General features: G+C 35.3%; 1 protein-coding gene and 1 pseudogene across 1 annotated transcript in view; one reads left to right on the top strand and one right to left on the bottom strand.

The window, feature by feature from the left end:
- The window catches only part of STPG2 (sperm tail PG-rich repeat containing 2), a 339045-nt gene that overhangs the window by 11842 nt on the left and 303772 nt on the right, over positions 1-23431 (bottom strand). The gene's annotated exons all lie outside the window — the stretch shown is intronic.
- The window catches only part of LOC138082206 (DNA fragmentation factor subunit alpha pseudogene), a 70331-nt pseudogene continuing 47262 nt past the window's right edge, over positions 363-23431 (top strand).

Raw genomic sequence — 23431 nt, 5'->3', positions numbered from 1 at the left:
CTAAAGAGCCTCTTGATGAGGGTGAAGGTGGAGAGGGAATGAGCTAGCTTAAAAGTAAATATTAAAAAAATCTAAGATCATGGCATCTGACCCTCTTACTGCAAGGCAAATTGAGGGGGACAAGGTGGAAATAGTGACAGAGATCCTCCTCTTGGGCTCTAAAATCACTGCAGATAGTGAGTGCAGCCATGAAGTAAGAGGTTTGCTTCTTGGTAGGAAAGCTATGACAAACCTAGATAGTGTGTTGAAAAGCAGAGACATCACTGTGCCAAAAAAGGTCCATATAGTTAAGGTTATAGTTTTCCCGGTGATCACATACGGTTGTGATTGCTGGACCATAAAGAAGTTGGAGCACTGACGAAATGACGCCTTTGAACCGTGGAGCTGGAGGACTCCTGAGAGTCCCTGACAGCAAGGAGATCAAACCAGCCAATCTTGAGGTAAATCAACCTTGAATACTTGTTGGAAGGACTGATGCTGAAGCTGAAACTAGCTGACTCATTGGAAAAGCCCCTGGTGCTGGGAAAGATTGAGAGTAGAAGGAGAGGAAAGCATCAGAGGATGAGATGGCTGGATGGCATCACTGACGCAATGGACATGAACTTGGGCAAACTTTGTGAGATGGTGAGGGACAGAGAGGCCTGGCAGGCTGCAGTCCATGGCGTCACAAAGAATTGGAACCAACTGGGTAACTGAACAACAATAAAAATTAGTAGCAAATTTTCCTTTCATAACTGAGTTTGGGCTTTATATCCCACTGTTCATTTAAAGGTTTGGATTCAGAATGCCAGGATTATTACCTAAGCAAAAAGTTGAGAAGTCTCCACATATATTCTTAGTCTTCTTAGGTCGTCATCAATATAACAACACTCAGGACTAAAATAGTAAGCTTTTCCCTGTTAAAACTGGTACTTATCTCTGTGAACACTGTATGTAAAAATCAGAATAATGTTATATGTCTGTAAAATATGTGATGTCATAGATCAAGTTATATAGAGTTCTTAAAATATAAATACCAACTCTATTTTTTTAATAATTATTTAATTAGTATTAATCAAACTAAATTATTTAAGAAAGCTATAGTAAATGAGCCATAATTTAAAGCAAAACTTTATTTTGTCCTCCATGCAATATGTGGGACCTCAGTTCCCCGACCCACACCTCCTATATTAGAAGTGAGGAGTCTTAGACACTGGACTACCAGGGAAGTCCTAAGCAAAACTTTTTAACTGGCTAATTTTTACCATTTTATTGTGACTAGTGCCATTTTCTTAACTTGCTAAAAATTGTTAAGTCCCCCAAGTGCATTTGGATTTGAATTTTCCTTTGAATATGTCTGCTATAAATAGCTACAATAAAGCTAGGTTCACAGAGTTTAGAGTTTTCTGAAAGAAGAGCTTAATGACAAGTCAATTAAAAATGGTTAACATTTTTATTTTCAACTGCATTTTCATTTGAATTTTCCTTTGTATATGTCTGCTATAAATAGCTACAGTAAAGCTAGGTTCACAGAGTTTAGAGTTTTCTGAAAGAAAAGCTTAACGACAAGTCAATTAAAAATGGTTAACATTTTTATTTTCAACTTAATGAATACATTCTGCATCTTAAACATATTTTTATAGATTAAATGAGTGACAGAATGGGGCTTTAATGCACAAATATTTTGTTTATATTCATTAGAAATCAAACAAAAACTACTGAGTTAACCATTGACTATTTCAGAAAGCTTCTTGCTCATTTTCAGTAAATTTAAATCTACACATATATTTAAATCTAAATAAGATTTTTTCTTCAACATAACAGTGTTCTCTGTTCATTTTGTTGTTGTGAATATAATACTAATAAATATTTTCCAACCCTCTTCCTATACCTTCATGAAATAATACCAAAATTCCTTCCTTGCAAGCCTTCTCATCAACTACAGTAATGAATATAACCAAGACAAATAGCAGTGGGATTTGCTTATATTAATAATGCTTACTTCCAAATAGTAAGGGCTTCCCTCATCTGTCTTCAATATATGAGCCACAAGCCCTATTCACTGCCCTTCCCTAGCTTTGGACATGTTCTCCACTGGCCTCTGGACTGAATTTGTTCTAGGGCTTGAAATATCAAAACAAAAAACAAAGAGGATCATATGGGCACCATACATGTTAAACTAATCTTTCTCACAGTGTAGTATACGGATCACAGAATTACCCAGGTGAGTTATTTAAAGTATAGATTCCTTGGATTCATGACAAAATAATAAATCATATTCCCTGAAAGTAAAATGAAAAAATGTAATTTTCATAAAACCCATTTTTTAACCTTTAAATTACAGCTTATTATGTAGCTGTTCTCGAATATATTTAAACACTGAAGAAATCACTTTTCCTTAAATCTCAAGAAAGAGTGATCAAACAATAAACCTTAAGGAACTGGTTCAGTTGGTAAAGAATTTGCCTGCAATGCGGGAAACCTAGGTTCAACCTCTGGGTTGGGAAGATCCCTCGAGGAGGGTATGGCAACACACTCCAGTATTCTAGTCTGAAGAATCCCCATAGACAGAGGAGTCTGGCGGGGTACATCCTTTGATGTCGCAAAGAGTCGGACACAAGGGGTGACTAAGAACACATTATTTCCTCTAGAATATGTCTAAATCTCTTACTGCCTCAGTTCAGTTCAGTCGCTCAGTCGTGTCCGACTCTTTGCAACCGCATGAATCGCAGAAAGCCAGGCCTCCCTGTCCATCACCAACTCCCGGAGTTCACTCAAACTCATGTCCATCGAGTCAGTGATGCCATCAAGCCATCCCATCCTCTGCCATCCCCCTCTCCTCCTGCCCACAATCCTTCCCAGCATCAGGGTCTTTTCCAATGAGTCAACTCTTCACATGAGGTGGCCAAAGTATTGGAGCTTCAGCTTCGGCATCAGTCCTTCCAATGAATATCCAGGACTGATCTCCTTTAGGATGGACTGGTTGGATTTCCTTGCAGTCCAAGGGACTTTCAAGAGTCTTCTCCAACACCACACTTCAAAAGCATCAATTCTTCAGAGCTCAGCTTTCTTCACAGTCCAACTCTCACATCCATACATGACCACTGGGTAAACCATAGTCTTGACCAGACCGACCTTTGTTGGCAAAGTAATGTCTCTGCTTTTGAATATACTATCTAGGTTGGTCATAACTTTCCTTCCAAGGAGTAAGCCTCTTTTAATTTCATGGCTGCAATCACCATCTGCAGTGATTTGGGAGCCCCCCAAAATAAAGTCTGACAGTGTTTCCACTGTTTCCCCATCTATTTCCCATGAAGTGATGGGACCAGATGCCATGATCTTCGTTTTCTGAATGTTGAGCTTTAAGCCAACTTTTTCACTCTCCTCGTTCACTTTCATCAAGAGGCTTTTAGTTCCTCTTCACTTTCTGCCATAAGGGTGGTATCATCTGCATATCTGAGGTTATTGATGTTTCTCCCAGCAATCTTGACTCCAGCTTGTGCTTCTTCCAGCCCAGTGTGTCTCATGATGTACTCTGCATAGAAATTAAATAAGCAGGGTGACAATATACAGCCTTGACATATTCCTTTTTCTATTTGGAACCAGTCTGTTGTTCCATGTCCAGTTCTAACTGTTGCTTCCTGACCTGCATATAGGTTTCTCAAGAGGCGGGTCAGGTGGTTGGTATTTCCATCTGTTGCATAATTTTCCACAGTTGATTGTGATCCACACAGTCAAAGGCTTTGGCATAGTCAATAAAGCAGAAATAAATGTTTTTCTGGAACTCTTTTGCTTTTTCAATGATCCAGCAGATGTTGGCAATTTGATCTCTGGTTCCTCTGCCTTTTCTAAAACCAGCTTTAACATCCGGAAGCTCACGGTTCACGTATTGCTGAAGCCTGACTTGGAGAATTTTGAGCGTTACTTTACTAGCGTGTGAGATGAGCTTACTGCCTATGCTTGCCTTATTCTGAGAGCCTCAATTAAAGCTTGTTCTGCTAAACTGAGCCAAACAAAGGAAGGAAGAATCAATGTATAAGTCCACTAGACTCCACTCCCACTGCTTGCAAGCATTTTAACCATTATTTTTTCCTTTCCCTCTTTGTCAGCAACTGTCAATGGAAAATTGATACTTTGAATTCATATTTCTTCTTATAATTTGAAAATGGTATTTAGACAATATATTACATAAATGTTGTTGAACAAGTTTAGAACACTTGCTGCCTGAAAGGACAGAGAGTTGTAGGAGACTGGCACTATTAAGACGGTAAAGAGATGTACTTTTCAGTGTATATCCTTCAACACATTATGAATTCTATTGTAGGTATGTTACATTATTTCAAGTTGGGGCCAAACACATAACATGTATTTCATTATCATGGAAGATACGATTCTTTGAAATATATTTCATCTCTATTTTATTTTAGTCTATTATTTCCCACAATAAATCTTTAAACCTAAAACATTCAAGCTTTCTGTATACTAGCCATATTACCGTCATAAAATCTGTAAATCTTTTAAAGTTTTAGATTCTTTCTTTATAAAATGGGGATAAAATGGTGCAGATCACTTAAATAACTTCTACAAAGTCACAAAATGAATAAGAATCAAATCGTTCAACCACTTTTAATCCTTAGAACATCCCTAGGAGGAAAGGAAAATAAAATCACTTAAATTTTATAGGAAATTAAGTTAATAGCTGCTCTGTGACTTGGACTGTGCTTTTAACAACTCTTTCCAATATTTCACACTGCCTTTTTAATCTTCATTTGCTTTCTCTAGCACTTTCCAAAAATATCAAATTTGCCCCCAAAATCATGGTAATTAAATGAGAATATTATGCTTTCCAGGCAATAGTACCGCAGTGGATTGCCATTCCCTTCTCCAGGGGATCTTCCTGACCCGGGGATCGAACCTAGGTCTCCCGCATTGTAGACAGACACTTTACCGTCTAAGCCACCAGGGAAGTCCACCTGAACATTACATTTCCCTAATAGGTGAATTAGGTCTAACAGATGGAATAAATTAAGGGCTATATGATAAATTCAGGAATTTTGTTACTGGATTATTAATCTATTAGCCTACCAAAGTGGATGTAATTTTGGTTTTATATCTATACTTTTCTATTTATAATAAGTGCATACACATTTAAGGAAAACAAAAATGTCACAATTTTGAAAGCCAAATTGTCTTCAATCTCCATGCTATCACACACACTCCCAGGTGTCAAGGATGCCATACTTGCTACTTTCTCAGCCTGTTATAAACATTTTTTTAAATCAAGAGTTAAATGTTAGTTTCCAAAAACCAAACACCCCTAAGTCCCATCTTTTGGTGAAGGCTGCCTCTCTGTGGCAGAATGCAACATGTCATATTCTCTAGGGGACAATATTTTCTCTCTTTTCTTTTAAGCTGGTAGAAAAGATCTATATAATATTCTTATAATACATAAATTTCAATATAGTATCTTTACTACTTTTTCTGGATATTTTTGGCTCGATTTTGGATAGGGCTTTGGACCCCCCAGGAATCACCTCACTCATCTTGGCAAAAGTATACAACAAGAGATGAAAATAGTATTTATGCAAATAACAAAAAATCAAGGAAAACAGAATTGCTCAAATGTAATAGTCATCTTTCCTGTCTTTTATGCAAGCTGAAATCCTTATTCACTTTCCACTGAATGATTCTGCAGGTCAGAAAGACACACTTATTAATAGACGCTGGACCGACCGCTGCTATCTTAATTTCCTGAAAGAATTACTTTAAAATAAATGCTAAGTGTTCCACAAAATAATGCCTCCTATCCACTTAAAGAAAAATGATAGAGAAACATATCCTATTTCAAATGCCAAAAGCAAATATCAAATGGATATCTTTAATATACACATATATTGAGTTAATCATTCTTCTACTAATGACCATTATTAGTTGAAATGAAGTGCGCTCAAAAGACCTTATTATAAGACATATTTAGGAGGGACATAAGTTCTGATAATAACGTTTTAATACTTGATACATTTAACCATATGATAACTGAAAGAGTAACATTTGCACATTTTTAACTGAAAGGAACAAAATACTATAAGCATATGACTTGCTATGTATCAAAAATAAAGGATTTATCTAATTAAGCAATATAGTCACAAAAACAACATTTACCTTCTCTAAAGCAGAATATGCTAACTAGTCAGTGAAAACAGTAAAAACTAGATAAGAAAAATTACCTAGAGGGTCATAATAAACATTTCAATAACCAACATGAAGCTGATTTGTTGTTTTTGTTTGAAGCATAATTATATCAAAAATAATCACTAAGAAAACTACGCAGTCTTTTTTTTTTAATTGTTTTAACAGAGTCAAAACCTTTGACATGAGGTAAACCAATAAAACCATGAAAAAAAGTTGCTTGCAAAAATTTTTGATCAAGAAAATTATTTAGAAATACTAATTGTTAATTATTGCAATATTGCCCTCTCCTTTTTTATTTTGTTTTGTTTAACAATGTCCGGAGGTGGAGGGGAAAGAGGAAGAAACATGTTTTGTTTCTGCTTCAGCAAATACTGAAATCTATTTATATGCAAATTAACTATCCATTATTAGTATGAGAAGAAACTTGTGCATAAAGGGAGAAATAAATTATCACTAGAAGCCATTAATGATATCTATTTCAAAACATAACATTTTACAAGAGTCCTCACTCATGTAATATTTGTTTAAGCCTTGGGGGGATATAGTGAGTTCTACACTTAGGTGAAACCCAATACAACATTATTTCTCATGCCAATTTGTTTTATAAAATTCATCTATCCTCTTCTTAGAAATGACTAGATAATTTTAACTACAATGAGTATTTTTAGGGAAACTTATCATTGAAGTTAGGGTCCTATGTATTTGTCACATAATTGCCGGACTTCTTAGGAGAATTTATTTTTACTCTTAACAATAACTGTTATTCCCTGAGGTTTAAAAACATTAACATTCAGTTTTATTCAAGATTGCTGGGAGAAATACCAATACCCTCAGATATGCAGATGACACCACCCTTATGGCAGAAAGTGAAGAGGAACTAAAAAGCCTCTTGATGAAAGTGAAAGTGGAGAGTGAAAAAGTCGGCTTAAAGCTCAACATTCAGAAAACGAAGATTATGGCATCCGGTCCCATCACTTCATGGCAAATAGATGGGGAAACAATGGAAACAGTGTCAGACTTTATTTTGGGGGTTCCAAAATCACTACAGATGGTGACTGCAGCCATGATATTAAAAGACGCTTACTCCTTGGAAGAAAAGTTATGACCAACCTAGATAACATATTCAAAAGCAGAGACATTACTTTGCAAACAAAGGTCCGTCTAGTCAAGGCTATGGTTTTCCCAGTGGTCATGTATGGCTGTGAGAGTTGGACTGTGAAGAAAGCTGAGCACCAAAGAATTGGTGGTGGCCACAGTACTGGAGTTTCAGCTTTAGCATCAGTCCTTCCAAAGAAATCCCAGGGCTGATCTCCTTCAAACTGGACTGGTTGGATCTCCTTGCAGTCCAGGGGATTCTCAAGAGTCTTCTCCAACACCACACTTCTAAAGCATCAGTTCTTGGGTGCTTTATATATTAATTTCATAAGCTCTGCAGATTTTCTCTTTGGGTTTCTCATTTTGTTCATGAGCTCATAAATTCCTTGGTTAGTTCATATTTGAGTCTCCATCAGTTTTAAACACTGCAGATATTCTTCCCTCTGTCATCTGCTTAACTTTGCCTTGGCTACCCAATGTTGAACTGAAATATTTTAGTTTTTGATATAGTCAAGCTTATACCTTTTTTTTTTTTCCCGCCTTTGGTTCTATCTTTAAAGTTTTTATTAAGAAATCTTTCTTCACTTTTTAGGTTGCAGTGGTGTTCCCAGTATTTTCTTCTACTAACTTTGTAGTTTTAGCATTATATTTATGTCTTTAATTCACGTGGATTCCATCACTGAATGTAGTATTTTGTCTGCCCAGTTTCCCAGTGTGCGCTACTAAAATTTTCCTTTATCCATTGATTTGTGATGGCAAGTTTGTAATAAATTGTCTTCATATGTACATAGATCTATCTCTGAGCTTTTTCTTTGTTTCCTTATTCATTTATCTTACTTATTGCCAAAACCACAATGTTTTTATTAATATAGTTCTATAATACATCTCAATAAATAATATAGGGATTTCTCCTCTTCCTTTACTCTTTTTTAAAATTATTCATGTACCTTTATTTTTTACATACATTTTAGTGTGTTTATCAATTTCTTCCAAAATTCAAACTAGACTTTATATTTATAAATTACAGTGGGGTTACACTTATAAATTAAAAGGAAAAATTAATATCTTCATTACATTCAAGGGACTAGAATTAGCTCTTCATTTATTCAGACCAATATATCTGTATATTATTAAAATTTTACAATTCTATTTATGAAAAACTTTGGCCTTCTTAGTTAATTCCTAGAAATTTGATTCCTTTTCATATATGACCACTGCTGATACAGAGAAATGTTACTCATTGTTACGTCATTCTTATATCTAGCAAGTGTGCTTAATTTTATTAGTCCTAGTAGCTTCTTGATTTAAAAAAAAAAAATTTGCAACAATGCTATAATCTGAAACTGAAGACTGTTCTCACTTTTCCTTCAATCCTGCCATTTCCTCTGCATTCTTATGTACTCTATCCTTAGGTAATAGTGTATGGACTACCTACTTTATTAAGAAGGTATGGTAATAGTGGATACCTCTGTCTTCCCGCATTTAAGAATAATAAGTTTTAGGTTTATTATACATAGGCTTCCCTGCTGGCTCAGACTGTAAAGAATCTGCCTGCAATGCAGGAGACCCATGTTTGATCCCTGAGTCTGGAAGATCTACTGGAGAAGGGAATCGCAACCCACTCCAGTATTCTTGCCTGAAAAATTCCATGGACAGAGGAGCCTGGCAGGCTACAGTCTATGTATGGGCTTGCAAAGAGCTGGACACTCTTTGCAAAGAGTCAGCCACTAATACTTTTAAGATATTGCTTCTGCAGCTCTTTATTAAAGTACTTTTTAAACAGTATTGTATAGAAAAATGAGAACATCTTAGAATGCACTACAACCAGAACTGCTCTTACCTTTGCTCCTGTTAATTTATCTTTGCCCTTGGATGACTAAGTAATTTAACATGAAGTGTTCTGGCCATCACCCTCTATGATCCTTGTGCTGGCATTTCAGAGAAAAGAGCACATAGAATTGGGATGAGGCAGGACAGTAGGAAGAAGCTGGCTGGTCTCCTCATTCATCCTAAAGCAAACCTCACTCTTCAACAAACTCCTGCCTCTGTCAAACAAGATAGAGTTGTACATCAGATCCGTTGTATAAAGAGAGAAGAGAATAGTACCTCTTCTATTGGTGTACCCAAAGAGTACTGAAATAGAGAGAGAATCTTCTTTTAAGTATGTAAACAGATACCAAAGATCATTTGGCATATATGAAGAGTTTATGTCACATATAGTGTTCTCTTATCAAATAAATTTGGGGAAAGTTGTATTAAGGAAGATTAAAACAGATTTATTTATTGCAGATCATAGTAGAGTCTGTGATATTCTAACTCAGACATAACAAAGGATCAACACAATGTGCGCATCTCCTGTCAAGTTTCACCACATACTCCCCTTTTGTCCCATGATCTTACAGCATCAATATTTATGGAACGTACTTTGGCAAATTTTAATTTCCAGGATAACCAACTTAGTTACCCAATTTCTAGTGTCACTTTTCAATATACTAATTCTGAAACTGCCATTTAAAACTTAGCTATGGTGCTGGTTAGAAAGCACAGATGATAGGAGAGATAAAATTACAACAAAGACATTTAGCCACTGATAAAAAACTCAAAGTAAATTATTGTTAAATAGTTCACATTTTTAAAAGCCATTTACATAATATTTAGTTTTGAGTGTTATGGAACTGTCCTCCTCAGTTTGCATAATCAGTCTTTAGCAATGCATGCTATTATCTAACAGACAATAGCTTTGTCGGTTTCAGCATGTAGCATCTTGAGAGAAACATAAAAATTTACATCAACAGTGAATGGTATTCTCTAATAATTGTCCACAGCTGCAAGAAATTTATTCATTTATATTCTTTTCAACCTCTCTATCCTCTAATTTGAAAACATATCTTAGAAGCATAGTGGCTATAGTCTGAAATTTGTACAATAAAGTTATTATATGGCACAGTAAAAGCAAATATGGGTATTCAGAGAAATGAAATAATTTGAAGCCATGAAGTTTATTTATAAATGTTGGTTTAAAAACCTTCCATTCCATTGATGACATTTTCACTTTTATTAGTGTTTTAAAAATTTCATAGGAGGCAAAAAAATTCACTTAAATAGATAGAAATTGTTTTATTTTAGGTTAAACAAATTTATATGTAGAAGTATTTTTCTATATGATGCATTTACTTCCTTTGCTATATGGCCAGAATAATTTATTCATGATACGGAGAAAATTCCTACATCTAAACTGGGTGAAAGGCTTAATTCACCCAGAAAATGGTCACTTTAAAATCTGAGCACACCTGTTAAAGTAGCTGCCCAGAACTGAGAAAAAAAGCTGATGAAGTAAAAGCTTAGGTGAAGTCATGCAAATTATTTGACCAAATTGAACAAACTTTTCAGCAGATACTCTGAAATTGCTCAGAAGTGTTAGACTTCAGAAAATATCATTCAAAACACAAACAAGCAAAGAAAGAACAATTCTTCCCTAGAAGTATCTAGGGAACTTTTTAATCAAGAAATCTGTGTGAGTGTATGTGTGTGTGTTTGTATAACAGTGAATGAGAGACAGAGAAAGACTATGGGGAGAAATGAAAAAAGAGAAAATAGTGTATAACTTTCCATGGCAAAATCTTCATCTCATTTCTAGGACTTGTGCCCTTAGCTGATTTCTGGAAAGAAAGCACCTGTTATCAAGACTCAGTGGAAGTTTTGATGGACCCTGTAGATTTCGGGGAAGAATATATGACTTTGCCATCTTTCAAAATAAGAGAATGGAATAAAACTCGTGTCAGCACAGTTCCTTTTATTTTGATGAAGCAACCTGAAAGGTTGTTCTAGTTGGAACTTCAGAATTAGATTCATTTTGTCAATCATCAAAATAGAAGAGTGAAATTATTTAAATTAGAAATTCAATTATTGATTGAATGCATTGAATTCTCTACTAAATTAGAAACATATTAGATATGTTCCATGTGAGAATGCTGTGCCTCTGCGGACTGGCTTTTGGGGAGGAGTTCTTTCCCCTGCTATACATAAGGGGCTTGAAATTCTGAACAAGGTAGATTAGGTGGGTTAGAACTAGCTCACCAACAGAAGTCTCAAAACAAGGAAGACTCCAAGAGGTTAAACTCTTCTAAGGAGCACAGCAAAGAAGGAATTGAGGTTAAAGGTCACAAGAATTATTTCACAAAAGAAAGACGAATTTAGGTAAAAGCTTTCCAGATGGTGCAGTGGTAAAGAATCCTCCCGCCAATGCAGGAGACACAAGAGACGCAGGTTCGATCCCTGGGTTGCAAGGATCCCCAGGAGGAGCTAATGGTAACTCACTCTAGTATTCTTGCCTGGAAAATTCCATGGACAGAAGAACATATAGGGCTCTTCTGGGTTCGCAAAGAGTCAGACATGACTGAATGACTATGAATGCATGCATCACAAGAAAAATACTAAAGAAACCAGACAACTCTGATAAAATTTATCACAAGTATCTAGAAACACAGACTTCATAAAATCAAGTCATTTTAAAATACCTTTGTTTCCATATATGGATTGAACGAGAGACAGTAAGGAAGCTAGTCAAAAAAAAATTGTGTGTTGTGTTTCTTTTTAAGATATGCATTCCAGAGTAGCAAGAGCTAAGACCTACATTTTGGTTGCACTATGAACAATGGTCATTTAGATTGATGCTGCCCAAAAGGTTGGTTATTATTACTCCACACCTAGTATCATGCATTTGTACAGAGTGGTTGCTTTTAAATATTATCAGAGCAAATAAAAGAATGAGATCAGATTAAATACACTAAGTTCCAAGCTTTGGGGGAAAAAAAAAAAAAAAACCTTGACCACTGTTTCATTTATATTGACTTCCTTTTATTTACACAACCAAAGAAATCTAAATTTTAAATCATTTTTCTGGAAGACTGATAAACCAAAGGTGATCATTTGTTTCCATATTACTCAGAGTTTGAATAATCTATTAATATTTCATTTCTCATTTTATATTGTGGAGGGCTAATCTGTAGAAACTGAAGGAAGATTCTCATATCTTACATCTTTTGTTCAACAAGGTGTAAATTCATTTAGCACTTGGTGCACAGGGGATACAAAGAAGAAAAATAATCAAGTTCTACCTCAAGGAAATTCCAGTAAAGTGTAAAGGGAAATAAGACAAATGCACAAATATCTATATTGCAGGAAAAATTAGTATTATTAGTTCTATAGGGCTCTTAAAGAGTAAGAGATTTCATTTCATTGGGAGAATCAAAAAATGCTTCACAAAAGGAGATGCTAGAGACAGATCAAGAAAATGAGTGGAATTTTGTTAAATGGTATGAGTGATTTCTAGGAGAGAGAAACAGTATAAACAAAATCCTTACATAGCAAAGCATAAGGCATGACTTGGGAACTGAATAGTGTAATTTTATTAGATGATACAGTAGAAGAACAGAATAAAGAGAGAGATGAAGAATAGAGAAGCTATGATTAGAATGGAAAATCTGGGCCATAATACATGAGTTGAAACTTTTGCACTTATGTAACAGTCAATAGTAAGGCATGAAATGTTGGTGAGCTTAGGAATGATATGACGAGAACTGTGTTTTAGGAGACCCTTGAACCACTCATCTTTCCACATATATTAGAAAAATAAAAATGGCTCCTGAGATTCTTTTTTTTCCTTCATTCTGTCACAGTATTCCTATAGAATTAATTTGACAATTTACTCATACTACTACTAATATGTAATAAGCACTATTCTATTGATAAGTAGTATAAGAATGCATGGTGACAATAAACCCATAGGTAATTATTGTGTGACCTTATTTTATTATCAAATGCCTCTTTAATTGTAGGAGGTGAGGGACGGAAAAGAGGAAAACTAGTATCCTTTTTTTGTATATTAAATTTCAAAAACATTGCTCTAGTTTTATAAACTTATATATAAATTTTATAAATTTATCAAACCTGTTCCTTTTTATATTAATAATTGTTTTGATTTAGCTGATTACTACTATATTCTGAAAATTAAATTATAAGGTCCAAATGGAAGACTACCGTGAATTACTTTTTCTTCTTTACCATCTGTTCTTCACATAAAAGAACAATTCAATGCTTTTAAAATTGTTACTCCAATTACCAATGAGATTTCTATTCTTCTTCATTTTGCTGAGTTGGTACTTCCAGAAATAGTTCCTTATAAAATTGCCTATTCAGTCAACCTAAAAACAGGCTACCAATGGTATAAGAAGACATTTAAGAAATGCACCTGCATATGCATACCATAAATTATATGGTATAATTTATGAACTTGCATTGACACTTCAAAACCCGGGCCTAAACCAGAATTGCTTTCAAATTTAAGTCATCCATACCTTACCTCTGAGAACTCACTGCACAAAAATTATAAAATTGTACAGAAAAGTGTCCTTAATTGGTCCAATAACTCAAATTCACGTCAATAAAATGCAATTTGGCATATTTAATTTTATTCCTTTTTAAATTAATCTATAAAATTATGATAATCTCTGTACTAAAGATTTTTGTAAAGGTATTTTTCTTCTCCATTTTTCCCCTTATTCTATTAAATTTCATGAAATCACCTCATTTATTCACAAGGTTATTAAAGTATGCTACAATTATAAAATATCATAGCATGACATATCTCATTAAAAATTTTTACCATGAAAGATTGCTAGTAAACTTAATAGTCATAAATAAAACGTAAAAAAAGCTGTCATCTAAATATTTATGGGAAAACACAATGTGTTTTATTCAGAATTCAGGAAAACCTTGATTGAGTAAAAGAGCCTTATATTGATTTATACAGGACTACTTTGGTCAATGAACATAGATGAAAATTGATTAAGAAAATTCAAGGAAAATTCATATCATATGTGTATATTATTTCATCTTTACAAAATACTCCCTTCAAGTAAATTAAACAGCAGTTAAGAGTTAACAAAGTGAAGGTTCTCAAAATTACACTGCAATTCAATACCTATTTGAAAAATAAACAGTTCATCTTAACATCTGGATTTCTAATCTTCTATACAAAATATAGTATGAGAAGATGGGAGTCATTGAACTAATTTATCTTTTGGACTTAAGTACCTCATCTTTTTTTTTTTTTTTTCTAAAAGTTCTTGGATGTTCTAATTGCCATTTCTATGTAATATAATGAAACCTTTACATCAGGTTTCATTTTCTTTATACAGATGATCATTTAATACTGATGGATAAAGTGTGCCTGAATAATCATTATGAAACAGACATACTCATGAGAATTATAAACGACCCTTACTTTGGCCACCTCATGCGAAGAGATGACTCATTGGAAAAGACCCTGATGCTGGGAGGGACTGGGGGCAGGAGGAGAAGGGGACAACAGAGGATGAGATGGCTGGGTGGCATCACCGACTCAATGGACCTGAGTTTGGGTGAACTCCAGGAGTTGGTGATGGACAGGGAGGCCTGGAGTGCTATGATTCATGGGGTTGCAGAGTCGGACACGACTGAGCGACTGAACTGAACTGAATTTATAGTTAAACCTTTAATATATTTTACGTTGTACACACACAAAACTGTATTAATTTGTATCTTTAGCTTACTAAAGGATGCCATTTTAAAAAGCTTAAAAACAAAGCAATATATAATAACTTGGCTGAAACAATATTCATACTTAAGTCCATAGATTTTGAAGTTAAACATACTAAAATATTGTTTGTTCCAGGCTTTACCCAATATGATTTCATCGACAATATACTTGAAATGATTATGTAACTTAACAATTGAACTTCTCCACTAAGTTCTCTTACTGGCAGAAAGAGAAGGGATAAAACTTAATCCACACAGAAAAATACTGAGAAGTAGTTGTATGTCACCATATCAAACATACAAAAAACCAAAGATTTGGATGATGGCTTGTACCAGGAATTTTAATAGATAATGGATGACATTCTGAGATGAGATCATATGCAAAATCTAGTCAGCTAAATTATAAGGCTATCAATTACTAACAGTGGGATTTTTGTAAGGGTTTTAAAGGCCTTAAACTAACTAAACTGACATAATTGTTGTCATCTTTTTAAACTTTTTGTTTATATATGTTTGAGTATGGTGAAGGGCACAGCAGGCTCAACTCTGTGCACCTCTAACATATCTCACAAATTATCACAATAATGGGGAACTTCTAAGCCCTTTATATACCCTATTTCATTTTCCAATTACTTTGTCTACTGGAACTTTTACTGTTGTTATGTTTAAAGGCCTATTATCTGCTAACCATACTGACTGCCTCATCTTGAGATGCACACATTATCGTACTCACCAATATACTTTGAACACTTGCGTATACCAGCCACCAAACTAAGCATTTCTGTCAGGTACAATTTTGTCAAAAAGTGATAGAAAACAGAAAATCCACCCACTGGCTTAAACAAATAAGCAATTATTTCTCTTATGTAGAAAGACGTGTAGAGTTAGGTGGCTTCCAGTGGTGGGTCAACTGCCGCGTAAGTATGTATGTGGTTCTATCAGCTGTCCTCTTGTGTTGGCAAGATGACTGCTACAGCCTAGTTACCACATCTGTCTCTGAATTCATCCCTCTCGTCGCCTCACTAATTTCAGTCATACTGCCCTCCACAGTGCTGCTCAGTTAATATTCCTAAAATATTGATCATATCATATCTCCTCTCTGTTATACTTGTTTCCAGTTCCATAGAAAAAAATACACTCTTCATCCTTGGTTTTATGACCATTTAAAATCTAGTTTTATACCACCTTCCATGCTTTTATACCATACATATCCCAAATGTCTATCCCATGTCTTTATATTAACTATCTGCTCAAACTTACCCTGTATCATTAAAGTGAAGTCGCTCAGTCATGTCCGACTCTTTGCGACCCCATAGACTGTAGCCCACCAGGCTCCTCTGTCCATGGGATTCTCCAAGCAAGAATGCTGGAGTGGGTTGCCATTTCCTTCTCCAGGGGATCTGCCCGACCCAGGGATCGAACCCTGGTCTCCTGCATTGCAGGCAGACGCTTTAACCTCTGAGCCACCAGGGAAGCCCCTTATAATATATTAATAGCATGCTAATTACAGAATCCAAGACTAATGTATTTGTTTTTCATACCAAGATTTAATGTCCTCTTTTCTCATATATCTAAAATCCCCAAGGCTCTATTCAAATATTGTATTCTTCACAAAGCCTTTTTCAACCAGTCTAACATACTCTTTAATTTCTTAGTTCTCTGAATTCCTAAAGCTTCTTTTTATATGAATAGTAGAATATCTTCCTATTAGATGTAAATTGTCTCAATTATTCATTGGCATGTCAATGACTCCTGCAATGCTAAAGAAAACTAATCAGTCGTACTGATTGGACTCACTCTAAATTCATGAATGCAAACTTCAGATAGGTGCCATTAAAAATTTTTTTCATTGTGGTAAAATATATATAACACAATATTAATAACTTTAGCAATTTAAAAGAGCATAATTTGGTATCATTAAATATATTCACAGTGCTGTGTAACCATCACCATTACCTATACTCAAAATGTTTTCTACATCCTCAACAATCCTGTTCCCATTACATAACTGCCCCTTCTGCCATCTTCTCAACACCTGGTAATCTCTATAGTACTCTCTTATGTATTTGCCTATTCTAGGTGCCTCATGTAAGTGGAACTATACGATATCTGTCCTTCTGAGTCTGGCTCCTTTCACAAAGAATGATGGTGTCTCAAAGTCAATATATCAACATTTCATTCCCCTTTATGGCTGAACAATATTCAGTTGTACGCATGTAACAAACTCTGCTTATCTATTCATGTTATGGACATTTGAGTCGTTTCCACATTTTCAGCTATGAACAAGGGTATACAAATACCTGTCAAAGTCTCTCTATTCTGAGACTTTTTCATGTGCTTTTTGGCCACCTACATATCTGCAATGGACAAATATCATTTTAAGAACTTTGCCCTTTCTTTTAAATTTGCTTTTTTGTTGTTGAGTTGTAGGATATATAGATGTACATGTAACTGCATTCTTTTGCATGTGGACACCCAGTTTTCCCAGCAATATATGTTGAAAAGATTATCTTTGCCACACTGAAGGATCTTGGCATTCCTGTTGAAAATTAATTGATTATATACCTAAGGGTTTATTTCTAGGCTATTTCACTGGTCTAAATGTCTGTCCATGTGCAAGCATCATACTATTTTAATTCCTATAGCTTTGTTGTAAGTTTTGAAGTAAAAAAATGTGAGTCTTCCAACTTTATTCTTTTTCAAGCCTGTTTTGGCAATGCAAGGCTCCTTGGAATTCTTTAGGAATTTGGGGATTGCTTTTTCATTTCTGAGACATTGGCTGTTAAAATTTTGATATAGATTGTGTTGAGTTTGTAGATCACTTTGCATAGTACTGACATCTTCAGTTCAGTTCAGTTGAGTCACTCAGTCATGTCCAAATCTTTGCAACCCCATGAATCATAGCACACCAGGCCTCCCTGTCCATCACCAACTCCTGGAGTTCACTCGAACTCATGTCCATTGAGTTGGTGATGCCATCCAGCCATCTCATCCTCTGTTGTCCCCTTCTCCTCCTGCCCTCAATCTTCCCCAGCATCAGGGTCTTTTCCAATGAGTCAGCTCTTCCGCGTGAGGTGGCCAAAGTATTGGGGTTTCAGCTTCAGCATCAGTCCTTCCAAAGAACACCCAGGACTGATCTCCTTTAGGATGGACTGGTTGGATCTCCTTGCAGTCCACGGGACTCTCAAGAGTCTTCTCCAACACCACACTTCAAAAGCATCAATTCTTAGGCACTCAGCTTTCTTCACAGTCCAACTCTCATATCCATACATGACCACTGGAAAAACCATAGCCTTGACTAGACAGACCTTTGTTGGCAAAGTAATATCTCTGTTTTTCAATATACTATCTAGGTTGGTCATAACTTTCCTTCCAAGGAGTAAGCGTCTTTTAATTTCATGGCTGCAATCACCATCTGCAGTGATTTTGGAGCCCCAAAAAATAAAGTCTGACACTGTTTCCACTGTTTCCCCATCTATTTCTCATGAAGTGATGGGACCAGATGCCATGATCTTCATTTTCTGAATGTTGAGCTTTCAGCCAACTTTTTCACTCTCCTCTTTCACTTTCTTTTTTTATTTTTTATTTTTTTTTATTTTCATTGATTTTAAATTTTTATTTTTACTTTATTTTACTTTACAATACTGTATTGGTTTTGCCATACATTGACATGAATCCTCTTTCACTTTCATCAAGAGGCTTTTTAGTTCCTCTTCACTTTCCACCATAAGGGTGGTGTCATCTGCATATCTGAGGTTATACTGACATCTTAGCAAGGTTAAACCTCCTATTCATGAACACAGGTCTCAGGTCTTTTCTAAGCCACAGTCTTTCTAAATGTGAGTCTTCCAACTTTATTCTTTTTCAAGCCTGTTTTGGCTTTCCAAGGCTCCTCGCAATTCTCTAGGAATTTGGGGATTGCTTTTTCATTTTTGAGACAATGGCTGTTAAAATTTTGATACAGATTGTGTTGAGTCCGTAGATCACTTTGAGTAGTACTGACATCTTAGCAAGGTTAGACCCTTCTATTCATGAACACAGGTCTCAGGTCTTTTCTAAGCCACAGTCTTTCTCTGGCATGCCCAGTCACTTTATAAACCCCTGTGTGCATGGCCATTTTTGAATGTCTGAAAAATAATCAAATTCTGTCTTTCTAAATCTTCTGGAAGCTGCTTTAGCCAGTAGGGATTAAAACAATGGTGACTTTGTGAACCAAAATGATCAGAAAAAGCAATATGCAATCAGAACACATAGTCCGAATAATTGAAGTACAAGGTCCTCACTGTCCACCCTGGCTCCAGCAGCCCAATCCAGAAACGTAGGTTGCCATTTCCATAGTTGCCTTCCATGGGGCGGAGTATGAGAGTTGTTACAATGCACTGAAAGCTGAAATTGACAGGTATTAACAGCAATGTACCAGTCAAGCTTTCCTCTGGAGGGTCCAGTGATCAAACAGACTCCAGAGTTCCAAAACAAACACTTTAGTTTCTAGCAGTACAATTGTTTTTTTTAGGGAAGAGGCAGATTCCTGGCACTTTTCTGTCTCAATCGTCTTCCCTGACTTCACTTGTCATCAATTGGGTTCTCAATCCCCAACTTCACACGTCTAGCCTGGACTTCTCTTCCAGGCCCCAGTCTCAGATATCTACTTCCCACCTCTAAGGACTCTTAACATTGCCATTCAGTCATATAATTTCTGCCTGGTCTATGTAGTCTCTCACTCCTAAATGACTATTCCACACCTTCTCTCTTCTCAATCACCCAATAAATCTTCACTCTCAGCCAATTACAGTACTTTCTATCTCACTGAGAAAATTGATCAGAGGAGACCTTCACAGACCCCCATTCCCATCTGCCTGACCAACAGCCTCCACACATACATTTTTTTCTCCCCTGTCCATTGTCAAAGATCCAAACTCAAGGCCATGAATGCCAGGAAGTGAGAATCATTGAGGCCACCCTAGAAATTCACTTACCACATTCATAACATCGGAATATCCATCCTGTGGCTTGATATTTTGGTTACCATATTTTTGGAAAGACCACTCTGAGTGAATGGATGATGAAGTTAGTAAGTCAAATTCAATGACCAAAAGGGTTAACATGAGATTTCTGCTTACCTTCAAACTTTAAAACAACCTTTTTTTGTGATGTTTTTGGGGAATGTTAAATACTTTTTCTTATTATTTTCATTTACCTAATAAATAATGAGTCTTTACCTATAGCTTCTCAATTGTAAAATATTTTTTAAATCCTGCAGAGAATGCTACATGTCTATTAGTGATTCAAGTATGTACTCTAATAATATACTCTTAACTGCAATCAGAGTGCAATGTATGAAACCTTGAAAAACATTTTACCTTAATTACTTGTTCATGAAAAGCAACATAATAGTTCAATGAGGAAAAAATGTGCTCATACTGCATTCTCTTGCATTTTTTTCTATTGTAAGGATTTATTAATATCTGCTCTACAACTGAGGTATCTTTATTTTTCTGACATAAGCCTATTTTCCACAGACATACTGCATTTTCTTTTCCCTAGTAGTATAAATTGCCCATTTCTTTACAAAAAAATAAAGATAAGCTTTATATTCCCTTTATCTCCTTTCATCTTTACTTGATTTGTTTATAAACCACTTGGCTCTTAAGAATAGACTAGCATCGTCTGTATATCTAAATTTGACCAAAACTCTTAAACGAAGAAATCACTTAAACCTTTATATTAATTTATATCTACTGGGCTCTCTGAATATACTGCAGACTAGTGAAATGCTCTAAGGATGGATTCTTATAAAAAGATCCTCTGTGAAAGATATATAAAATCCATCCTATTGTTATATATTCCTATCTGTATTCCACATTATGTTCTTTGGTTTTAAACATTAAAAAGACCTTGGATAAAAGTCTTAGGAAGTAGAGTCTGGAAAGAGATGTTCTAAAGACATAAATAATTATGACGCCTGGCATAAGATTCACATCAACAGTGAAAACCTCTGACTATGACACAGATTAGTTCTTCAGATTCACGGCTTCTAATGCTCGAATCAACATTGCCTGAGTACATTTCTGATTTGTTTCTTACCAGGATTATTTTTTCTCTTTCCTCTACACTCTGTTTCTGTTTTTTAAATTTCTAAATTTCTTTTTCTCCTTCCTCTCTTGCTGCAAGAGTTATTTTAAAGCCTCCCGCTTTTTGAAGGACATGAATAAATCTCTGTGATAAATTCTCCCTTGGCATACTGTGGTGTTTTCTATCTAGAAATCATTAGATAAAATCAGTAGAAAATACAAAGGAAGTAGTGCCACTTACATTCTTTATAGACTATTCCAACTCTGTCCTTTCAGAAAGTGACTCTGACTCCTGTTTCAGGAAGAAATTAGTGTTCCTTAGGAGGAATCACCTCAATTTCCTGTTCACTCCTCTCATTCAAGAAGCATAGGAGCATTTCCACTATTTATATTTTCCTCCTTTTAAGTTTAGTAAAAGAAAACTAATACAGACAATCAGAAAAAGAGTTTGAAGTACTTTCTAAAGCCTTCCTACATCTGGTTAAATTTCCATGTGCTCCTCATATTACCTCCTTGTTCCATTACCCTATCTGCTTGTAGATGCACCCTTCTTTGCTACAGCAGGCAGCTAGGAAATAATCAAGGCAGCAAGCTACTACTGTTGATTGTAACTCAAACCAGTAATTTGTAAGAGCCACTATTTGAATGCACTATCATTTCAAAACCCCTGGACTTTTCTCAAAGCACTGAAAACATCAAGTGAAAGATGTGAGAGAATGTAAATCACAGATATTTTCTCTTTTTACACTGACTACATATCACATGTAGCATCCATGAAGATGAAAAGCTGGTACTGGACTTCTAACTGATAATCTGTGTCCATCTCTTCATTACCTTTTTTTATCTCCATAACAAAAAACCCTTTGAAAACTTCTCCCTGACTTCCCCCTAAAATAAAGTTAATTATGTCACAAGCAGCTCTTCTCCTAATTAAGCTTACTCCAACCACAAATGCATTTTCTCATCACTAACTAGGCAGCAATTATGTGAATGCTCTGCTCTGTGATATTGATGCTCTCAAATGCAATATAGACTTAACTCAGGGTTGTGGTTACATGAAAGTAAGTACTTTGCAGAGTAAATCCTTCTTGACATATAATTTACTATACTCAAAACTTTCCAGAATTCTATGAATTTTAGCATTTTCTATTGCTACTTCTAAACCCACATACACACACACACACACACACACGCATATATACACATATATGTGCATATACATCCCTAACACAGGACAATAGATCTCCTTCTGATTAGTATTTGCAACACTTTATGTACACTGAGACTAAAACCTACACTAACTCAAACACAACCAAGTTTCTAAACAAATATATGCACGCATGATTAATGGTCATTGAATTCATACTGATTCGGTGTAATGTGTTTTTCTTGTCATTTTCTGATACTTAATAGAGATGTAGATAGGCTGAATGAGTTGTGAGTTTAACATCTGTGACTATATCATTAGTCTTATATTAGCCCCAATTTACTACACAAAATTAACAGCAAAACACTGAACTTCCCTGACACTCAGTCACCTTCAATGAAGAAAAGAAAAATCTACATTACAATGTTGTTGGTGAACATTGCTAAACAAGATATATACTAAAAAAGTTAATTTTACTTAAAATTATTATAGCTGTTATTTTCATACATTAATTGAAGTTGTCAGTCTAGGCTTTAGGGGTGCTGAATTATTGGCTTTCAGTCTTTTAAATGGGTCATAAATGTGTTATATTAAGAAGTGGTGGCAAATATTTCAAAAGAGAATGACCTTAGTTTTTTCAAAGCATTTTAGAAAGCCATCCGTGTGAGAACAGAGAGGCCCTAGAGAGAGATCTGCACAGAAAGTGTAAAAAAAAAAAAAGAAGAAGAAGAAGAAAATAAAATACTCTGTTAAAAAATAAAGGATATTTAATTTTATTTTGCTCTGGCATTCTAGATAGGAAAGGGATGAGGAATTCAATAAATTAGGGAGACAAAATTTAGATGGAAAAATGGCAGAGGATTTAGCAGGATGACAGAAAGTTGGAAATAATATATCTGCTAGAGAAGGGCATGGCAAAAGACACAGGAAAAATTGATACATATTCCTTATATTTCAATTGTTAGGTGATGAGAAAGACAAAATACAATGAACAGTTAAGTGCACAGTTATTCGGTGTGACTGCACCCATGAAATTAAAAGACATTTACTCCTTAGAAGGAAAGTTATGACCAACCTAGACAGCATATTAAAAAACAGAGACATTATTTTGCCAACAAAGGTCTGTCTCATCAAGGTTATGGTTTTTCCAGGAGCCATGTATGGAAGTGAGAGCTGGACTATAAAGAAAGCTGAACACCGAAGAATTGATGCTTTTGAACTGTGGTGTTGGAGAAGACTCTTGAGAGTCCGTTGGACTGCAAGGAGATCCAACCAGTCCATCCTAAAGGAGATCAGTCCTGGGTGTTCGCTTGAAGGACTGATGTTGAAGCTGAAATTCCAATACTTTGGCCACCTCACGTGAACAGCT

Source organism: Capricornis sumatraensis, chromosome 7 (assembly GCF_032405125.1).
Source record: "Capricornis sumatraensis isolate serow.1 chromosome 7, serow.2, whole genome shotgun sequence".
In the NCBI taxonomy this organism is placed as follows: domain Eukaryota; kingdom Metazoa; phylum Chordata; class Mammalia; order Artiodactyla; family Bovidae; genus Capricornis; species Capricornis sumatraensis.
Note: the sequence above shows the minus strand (reverse complement) of the source record. Positions and strands in the feature narration are given on the sequence as shown.